Source organism: Pan paniscus, chromosome 3, assembly GCF_029289425.2.
Source record: "Pan paniscus chromosome 3, NHGRI_mPanPan1-v2.0_pri, whole genome shotgun sequence".
Lineage (NCBI taxonomy): Eukaryota > Metazoa > Chordata > Mammalia > Primates > Hominidae > Pan > Pan paniscus.
This window is the reverse complement of record NC_073252.2, coordinates 132,036,390-132,045,706: the sequence shown is the minus strand read 5'-3', so window position 1 is coordinate 132,045,706 and position 9,317 is coordinate 132,036,390.

The following is a 9,317-nucleotide window of genomic DNA, read 5'->3' as shown; positions in this document are numbered from 1 at the left end:
TTTCTAACTAGATTTTAACTAGAAAGCCAGCCAAGACTGTACCTTTTAGTTTAAGTTTATTAGGATGAGCCATAAAGCAAATTTTCTGCATGACATATTAGGAGAGGGAGCCCAGGATGAGTAATGCTAAGACTACAGACATTAAAGACATTCCAATGTCTCATTACTGGGAAAAGAAACAAGTGACATGTAGGCAATGATAGAGCTAACGGAAGGATTCCAGTCAATCCTGGATTGTACCCCATTCGCCAAGGGATCATTTGCTATCAGTGCTAGGAAGGAGATAGGATAAGCTGGCCAGACATTCTTTTATGTCATCAGATTGCAAAAGTCCAGAATTTTTATAAGGCTTATTAGCAGATATGTGGCTTTAGAGACTGAAATGAAGTGTTCCAGATACCATAAAACAAGAATGTTATGGAGACTTTCAAGTCTTTCTCTGAGATTGTTGTAGACACCTAAACATCATATTTGACTGCTCTAATGTAAGTTTTTGATGAAGTAGAAAACGCCAAGAATGTTCTCTAAATCCAATTTGTTTTTAATTTTGTTGTCAGACTAAAGATAATTTTACTAAGAGCAATAGCAACAAAGGAAGCTAAAGAAACCTAGTGAAACTTGTGACATGGGGAACTTACAAAATAAAAAGGGATAATAGGCTGTACACCAGGCAGCTTCCTGTGTTACTGATAAAACCTTAAGTCCATTACTACTTCCATAATTGAGGATAGAGGAGTACTGCCAAGTGTAGTATGAGGATGTGGAGATATACCAGTAATGCAGAAGAAAGAGAAAATAATACCAGTAAAATAAATGTGATCTTCTTTCAAAGTCATGAGATTTCTGCTCTAAACATGAGAGATTATCCTTAATTCATTCATTTATTTGTTCAATGTCAAGAACTGTGAAGACTTTGATATTTTTACCCTACTTACAAACTACCAAGTTAGCATGGATACTGCCAGGAGACATGAGACTTCTGAGTCAGAGACAAAGGACTTCATCACTCACAACAACAACGGGAGCCAGAATATAAACATTTTCTTGTGTCAGTTCCTCAAGCACAATTTTCAAAAGGCCATGTGAAGAGAGCCAGATGACACCTATCTATTCAGTATGTTGCATTAAGAGAGGGAAACCTAAGTTTAGGGAACACAGATCTTTTATAAGGAATAGTAAAAATATTTGCTCTTTCTTTAGATGGAGACACCATCAATCTTTCCAGACTGTTTACCATGAAACCATCTTAGAAAAGACAATCTGAAAAAAAAAAGAAAGTCAGTGATTCTGCTCATAAATCATACAGAAACACAAAAGAACCATGGAGAATTGTTCCCTATTAATACCCACCTCTTATTTCTACATTATCTTGTATTTTGGCAAATTTTCCTAGGAGTATACCACTCTGTTGGCCATTCTAAGCAACAGAAGCAGGGAGAAAATTGAGGCTGCTCAATTTGTCCCATATTTATTGTTGGTAGAAAGGCTACTATCAACAGGACTTCAAGTAACAGGATGAAGTAAACCTATGGTATCACTTTCAACCTTGTATACCAGGGTTCTAGACCCAACCAACTCAACAACTCCTTAAAAGCATCAGGGTCTACCTGAGATGAAGAATGAATTTCTTTTTATTTTTATTTTTTCCCATATTGACCTTTCCACCTGGCCTGAGGCACTAATCCAAGTGCAATAGAATATATTTGAGATTGCACAGAAACTGTCTTGGTTTTCAAGCACAAAGTGTAGAGTAATTATTTCTTCCATAACAACTTTGGACAGTGAAGTGAAGCCTGAATAACTTTCAGGGCCGAAATAGTGTTACTGGTTACTTCAGACAAAATCAGGAGCAAATTTCATATTACTATTTCAAATTGTATGACTTCCATTATAGGGATAATTGTATACAGGTTTCACATGAATAAGTCACTTACCTCTGGAAAAATCACCAAAGGGTTGCCTCATTTCAGGGAACTCTCCATAGTTATTTGAAAGCTACGTGTTATACTGATGTAATTTTGTTAAATACTTGAAGATATTTTATGGTCATTCATAAAGGGCAAGTTACCATGTCTTCAGAGGGTAGTCAAATTAATGCCTGGCTTGTAAGCAGAAGTGCAATCTCACAGATCTACATAGTATCCATAGAGAAAAGTATAATTACAAATTTTGTGCCCCACATGGGGCTTATATCATGAGGGTCACAGGTTGATAGTGCCTATGATGTGTCCTCCCAGCTAGCTGGCACATTTTAGAATTCCCAATTCAGTTCAAATAGAATGTTTCTTGAGGGATTGCCTGACACGTCACGACAACTTACAGTATTTTGTCTGTGCCAACAGCAAGGTGGCATTCATCTACTATATGAAATAACTGAATAATATCTGTGGAAAGTGGAGTGCGAGAAACATCCCAAGGTGCTGACAGTTATTTTGCATGGGATATGCAGGAACTGAGGGCATCCTCTGCTGTTTTCCAGTTGACTTCACAGTGAATTTTAGGAAAGCAGCATTCAAATCGTGGTCATATTTCCATGTGGTAGAGGATGAAAGACTCTGCTGTCACTTAAATTGAAAGCACTTTCCACAGTTTGGGAGATGCACACCAAGGAGTTTTTTTTCATCATGAGCAGCTCTTCAGGGTGATTCTGAAAGACAATTATCATTGATCTTCCTTTCTTCACCATAATTTCTGAATTCTGAGATAATTCCCGGGTACTGAGTTTGTTCTTCTCTTTCCTTTGCTATGGAATTGCTGTGTATCGATTCTGGAGCTAAAAATTCACCTTTCCCCAATCATACTCTACTTGAACCCATAACTTTAATCCATAAGGGCCAGGGACATAAGAGACAAAACTACATCCATATGTCTGCTATTTTGGTCGGCGTGGGCAACAATACAGGGACTGAGGGAGTAATATATTAAACAAATGGTCATTATTGTTATGACACAGGAATATGCCAATCTAAGAAGAGTATCCAGGTGGTTGAATTACAATAGAATTTAAATCCTTTGAGTCTGTATTGGCCAGTCTATTCCTTGGAGAGCACACCAGCCAGTCCAGCATGGTGATGACATTAGGGAAAAGAAAAGGTATCATGATCAAGAATGAACAGGGTAGAATGCCAACTGTTCATAATAGATCTATGTAACCCACTCTTTTTGTCCTGATGATTACCCAGGAAGTAGCCAAATGAGATAGCCACTTTCTGGGGATAACCACTGAACTCTCTTGCTAAAAGCTGGGGACTGAGAGGTTTTGAGGGATATAGACTCAGAATCCTTTCGAATTGATTTTTTTATTTTTTTATTTTATTTTATTATTATTATACTTTAAGTTTTAGGGTACATGTGCACAATGTGCAGCTTAGTTACATATGTATACATGTGCCATGCTGGTGTGCTGCACCCATTAACTTGTCATTTAGCATTAAGTATATCTCCTAATGCTATCCCTCCACCCTCCCCCCACCCCACAACAGTCCCCAGAGTGTGATGTTCCCCTTCCTGTGTCCATGTGTTCTCATTGTTCAATTCCCACCTATGAGTGACAACATGTGGTGTTTGGTTTTTTGTCCTTGCGATAGTTTACTGAGAATGATGACTTCCAATTTCATCCATGTCCCTACAAAGGACATAAACTCATCATTTTTTATGACTGCATAGTATTCCATGGTGTATATGTGCCACATTTTGTTAATCCAGTCTATCATTGTTGGACATCTGGGTTGGTTCCAAGTCTTTGCTATTGTGAATAGTGCCACAATAAACATACATGTGCATGTGTCTTTAAAGCAGCATGATTTATAGTTCTTTGGGTATATATCCAGTAATGGGATAGCTGGGTCGAATGGTATTTCTAGTTCTAGATCCCTGTGGAATCACCACACTGACTTCCACAATGGTTGAACTAGTTTACAGTCCCACCAACAGTGTAAAAGTGTTCCTATTTCTCCATATCCTCTCCAGCACCTGTTGTTTCCTGACTTTTTAATGATTGCCATTGTAACTGGTGTGAGATGGTATCTCATTGTGGTTTTGATTTGCATTTCTCTGATGGCCAGTGATGGTGAGCATTTTTTCATGTGTTTTTTGGCTGCATAAATGTCTTCTTTTGAGAAGTGTCTGTTCATGTCCTTCGCCCACTTTTTGATGGGGTTGTTTGTTTTTTTTCTCGTAAATTTGTTTGAGTTCATTGTAGATTCTGGATATTAGCCCTTTGTCAGATGAGTAGGTTGCGAAAATTTTCTCCCATTTTGTAGGTTGCCTGTTCACTCTGATGGTAGTTTCTTTTGCTGTGCAGAAGCTCTTTAGTTTAATGAGATCCCATTTGTCAATTTTGGCTTTTGTTGCCATTGCTTTTGGTGTTTTAGACATGAAGTCCTTCCCCACGCCTATGTCCTGAATGGTATTTCATAGATTTTCTTCTAGGGTTTTTATGGTTTTAGGTCTAACATTTAAGTCTTTAATCCATCTTGAATTAATTTTTGTATAAGGTGTAAGGAAGGGATCCAGTTTCAGCTTTCTACATATGGCTAGTCGGTTTTCCCAGCACCATTTATTAAATAGGGAATCCTTTCCCCATTGCTTGTTTTTCTCATGTTTGTCAAAGATCAGATAGTTGTAGATACACAGCATTATTTCTGAGGGCTCTGTTCTGTTCCATTGATCTATATCTCTGTTTTGGTACCAGTACCTTGCTGTTTTGGTTACTGTAACCTTGTAGTATAGTTTGAAGTCGGGTAGCGTGATGCCTCCAGCTTTGTTCTTTTGGCTTAGGATTGACTTGGCGATGCGGGCTCTTTTTTGGTTCCATATGAACTTTAAAGTAGTTTTTTCCAATTCTGTGAAGAAAGTCATTGGTGGCTTCATGGGGATGGCATTGAATCTATAAATTACCTTGGGCAGTATGGCCATTTTCACGATATTCATTCTTCCTACCCATGAGCATGGAATGTTCTTTCATTTCTTTGTATCCTCTTTTATTTCATTGAGCAGTGGTTTGTAGTTCTCCTTGAAGAGGCCCTTCACGTCCCTTGTAAGTTGGATTCCTAGGTATTTTATTCTCTTTGAAGCAATTGTAAATGGGAGTTCACTCATGATTTGGCTCTCTGTTTGTCTGTTATTGGTGTATAAGAATGCTTGTGATTTTTGTACATTGATTTTGTATCCTGAGACTTTGCTGAAGTTGCTTATCAGCTTAAGGGGATTTGGGGCTGAGACAGTGGGATTTTCTAGATATACAATCATGTCATCTGCAAACAGGGACAATTTGACTTCCTCTTTTCCTAATTGAATACCCTTTATTTCCTTCTCCTGCCTAATTGCCCTGGCCAGAACTTCCAACACTATGTTGAAAAGGAGTGGTGAGAGAGGGCATCCCTGTCTTGTGCCAGTTTTCAAAGGGAATGCTTCCAGTTTTTGCCCATTCAGTAGGATATTGGCTGTGGGTTTGTCATAGATATCTCTTATTATTTTGAGATACGTCCCATCAATACCTAATTTATTGAGAGTTTTTAGCATGAAGGGTTGTTGAATTTTCTCAAAGGCCTTTTCTGCATCTATTGAGATAATCATGTGGTTTTTGTCTTTGGCTCTGTTTATATGCTGGATTACATTTATTGATTTGTGTATATTGAACCAACCTTGCATCCCAGGGATGAAGCCCACTTGATCATGGTGGATAAGCTTTTTGATATGCTGCTGGATTCCATTTGCCAGTGTTTTATTGAGGATTTTTGCATCAATGTTCATCAAGGATATTGGTCTAAAATTCTCTTTTTTGGTTGTGTCTCTGCCCAGCTTTGGTATCAGGATGATGCTGGCCTCATAAAATGAGTTAGGGAGGATTCCCTCTTTTTCTATTGATTGGAATAGTTTCAGAAGGAATGGTACCAGTTCCTCCTTGTACCGCTGGTAGAATTCGGCTGTGAATCCATCTGGTCCTGGACTGTTTTTGGTTGGTAAGCTATTGATTATTGCCACAATTTCAGAGCCTGTTATTGGTCTATTCAGAGATTCAACTTCTTCCTGCTTTAGTCTTGGGAGGGTGTATGTGTCGAGGAATTTATCCATTTCTTCTAGGTTTTCTAGTTTATTTGCATAGAGGTGTTTGTAGTATTCTTTGATGGTAGTTTGTATTTCTGTAGGATCAGTGGTGATATCCCCTTTATCATTTTTTATTGCGTCTATTTGATTCTTCTCTCTTTTTTTCTTTATTAGTCTTGCTAGCGGTCTATCAATTTTGTTGATCCTTTCAAAAAACCAGCTCCTAGATTCATTAATTTTTTGAAGGGTTTTTTATGTCTCTATTTCCTTCAGTTCTGCTCTGATTTTAGTTATTTCTTGCCTTCTGCTAGCTTTTGAATGTGTTTGCTCTTTCTTTTCTAGTTCTTTTAATTGTGATGTTAGGGTGTCAATTTTAGATCTTTCCTGCTTTCTCTTGTGGGCATTTAGTGCTATAAATTTCCCTCTACATACTGCTTTGACTGTGTCCCAGAGATTCTGGTATGTTGTGTCTTTGTTCTTTTTGGTTTCAAAGAACATCTTTATTTCTGCCTTCATTTCGTTATGTACCCAGTAGTCATTCAGGAGCAGGTTGTTCAGTTTCCATGTAGTTGAGCGGTTTTGAGTGAGTTTCTTAATCCTGAGTTCTAGTTTGATTGCACTGTGGTCTGAGAGACAGTTTGTTATAATTTCTGTTCTTTTACATTTGCCGAGGAGAGCTTTACTCCCAACTATGTGGTCAATTTTGGAATAAGTGTGATGTGGTGCTGAGAAGAATGTATATTGTTGATTTGGGGTGGAGAGTTCTGTAGATGTCTACTAGGTCTGCTTGGTGCAGAGCTGAGTTCAATTCCTGGGTATCCTTTTTAATTTTCTGTCTCATTGATGTGTCTAATTTTGACAGTGGGGTGTTAAGGTCTCCCATTATTATTGTGTGGGAGTCTAAGTCTCTTGGTAGGTCACTCAGGACTTGCTTTATGAATCTGGGTGCTCCTGTATTGAGTGCATATATATTTAGGATAGTTAGCTCTTCTTGGTGAATTGATCCCTTTACCATTATATAATGGCCTTCTTTGTCTCTTTTGATCTTTGTTGGTTTAAAGTCTGTTTTATCAGAGACTAGGATTGCAACCCCTGCCTTTTTGTGTTTTCCATTTGCTTGGTAGATCTTCCTCCATCCTTTTATTTTGAGCCTATGTGTGTCTCTGCATGTGAGATGGGTTTCCTGAATACAGCACACTGATGGTTCTTGACTCTTTATCCAATTTGCCATTCTGTGTCTTTTAATTGGAGCATTTAGTCCATTTACATTTAAAGTTAATATTGTTATGTGTGAATTTGATCCTGTCATTATGATGTTAGCTGGTGATTTTGCTCGTTAGTTGATGCAGTTTCTTCCTAGTCTCGATGGTCTTTCCATTTTGGCATGATTTTGCAGCGGCTGGTACCGGTTGTTCCTTTCCATGTTTAGTGCTTCCTTCAGGAGCTCTTTTAGGGCAGGCCTGGTGGTGACAAAATCGGTCAGCATTTGCTTGTCTGTAAAGTATTTTATTTCTCCTTCACTTATGAAGCTTAGTTTGGCTGGATATGAAATTCTGGGTTGAAAATTCTTTTCTTTAAGAATGTTGAATATTGGCCCCCACTCTCTTCTGGCTTGTAGGGTTTCTGCTGAGAGATCCGCTGTTAGTCTGTTGGGCTTCCCTTTGTGGGTAACCCGACCTTTCTCTCTGGCTGCCCTTAACATTTTTTCCTTCATTTCAACTTTGGTGAATCTGACAATTATGTGTCTTGGAGTTGCTCTTCTCAAGGAGTGTCTTTGTGGCGTTCTCTGTATTTCCTGAATCTGAATGTTGGCCTGCCTTGCTAGGTTGGGGAAGTTCTCCTGGATAATATGCTGCAGAGTGTTTTCCAACTTGGTTCCATTCTCCCCGTCACTTTCAGGTACACCAATCAGACGTAGATTTGGTCTGTTCACATAGTCCCATATTTCTTGGAGGCTTTCTTCATTTCTTTTTATTCTTTTTTCTCTAAACTTCCCTTCTCGCTTCATTTCATTCATTTCATCTTCCATTACTGGTACCCTTTCTTCCAGTTGATCGCATCAGCTCCTGAGGCTTCTGCATTCTTCACGTAGTTCTCGAGCCTTGCCTTTCAGCTCCATCAGCTCCTTTAAGCACTTCTCTGTATTGTTTATTCTAGTTATACATTTGTCTAAATTTTTTTCAAAGTTTTTAACTTCTCTGCCTTTGGTTTGAATTTCCTCCTGTAGCTTGGAGTAGTTTGATCATCTGAAGCCTTCTTCTCTCAACTCGTCAAAGTCATTCTCTGTCCAGCTTTGTTCCATTGCTGGTGAGGAACTGCGTTCCTTTGGAGGAGGAGAGGCGCTCTGCTTTTTAGAGTTTCCAGTTTTTCTGCTCTGTTTTTTCCCCATCTTTGTGGTTTTATCTACTTTTGGTCTTTGATGATGGTGATGTACAGATGGGTTTTTGGTGTGGATGTCCTTTCTGTTTGTTAGTTTTCCTTCTAACAGACAGGACCCTCAGCGGCAGGTCTGTTGGAGTTTGCTAGAGGTCCACTCCAGACCCTGTTTGCCTGGATATCAGCAGCGGTGGCTGCAGAATAGCGGATTTTCGTGAACTGCGAATGCTGCTGTCTGATTCTTCCTCTGGAAGTTTTGTCTCAGAGGAGTACCCGGCCTTATGAGGTGTCAGTCTGTCCCTACTGGGGGGTGCCTCCCAGTTAGGCTGCTCGGGGGTCAGGGGTCAGGGACCCACTTGAGGAGGCAGTCTGCCCATTCTCAGATCTCCAGCTGCGTGCTGGGAGAACCACTGCTCTCTTCAAAGCTGTCAGACAGGGACATTTAAGTCTGCAGAGGTTACTGCTGTCTTTTTGTTTGTCTGTGCCCTGCCCCCAGAGGTGGAGCCTACAGAGGCGGGCTGGCCTCCTTGAGCTGTGTTGGGCTCCACCCAGTTTGAGCTTCCCGGCTGCTTTGTTTACCTAAGCAAGCCTGGGCAATGGCGGCTGCCCCTCCCCCAGCCTCGCTGTTGCCTTGCAGTTTGACCTCAGACTGCTGTGCTAGCAATCAGTGAGACTCCGTGGGCATAGGACCCCCCGAGCCATGTGCGGGATATAATCTCCTGGTGCACCGTTTTTTAATCCCGTTGGAAAAGAGCAGTATTCGGGTGGGAGTAACCTGATTTTCCAGGTGCCGTCTGTCACCCCTTTCTTTGACTAGGAAAGGGAACTCCCTGACCCCTTGTACTTCCCAAGTGAGGCAATGCCTCGCCCTGCTTCAGCTCACGCACTGTGCG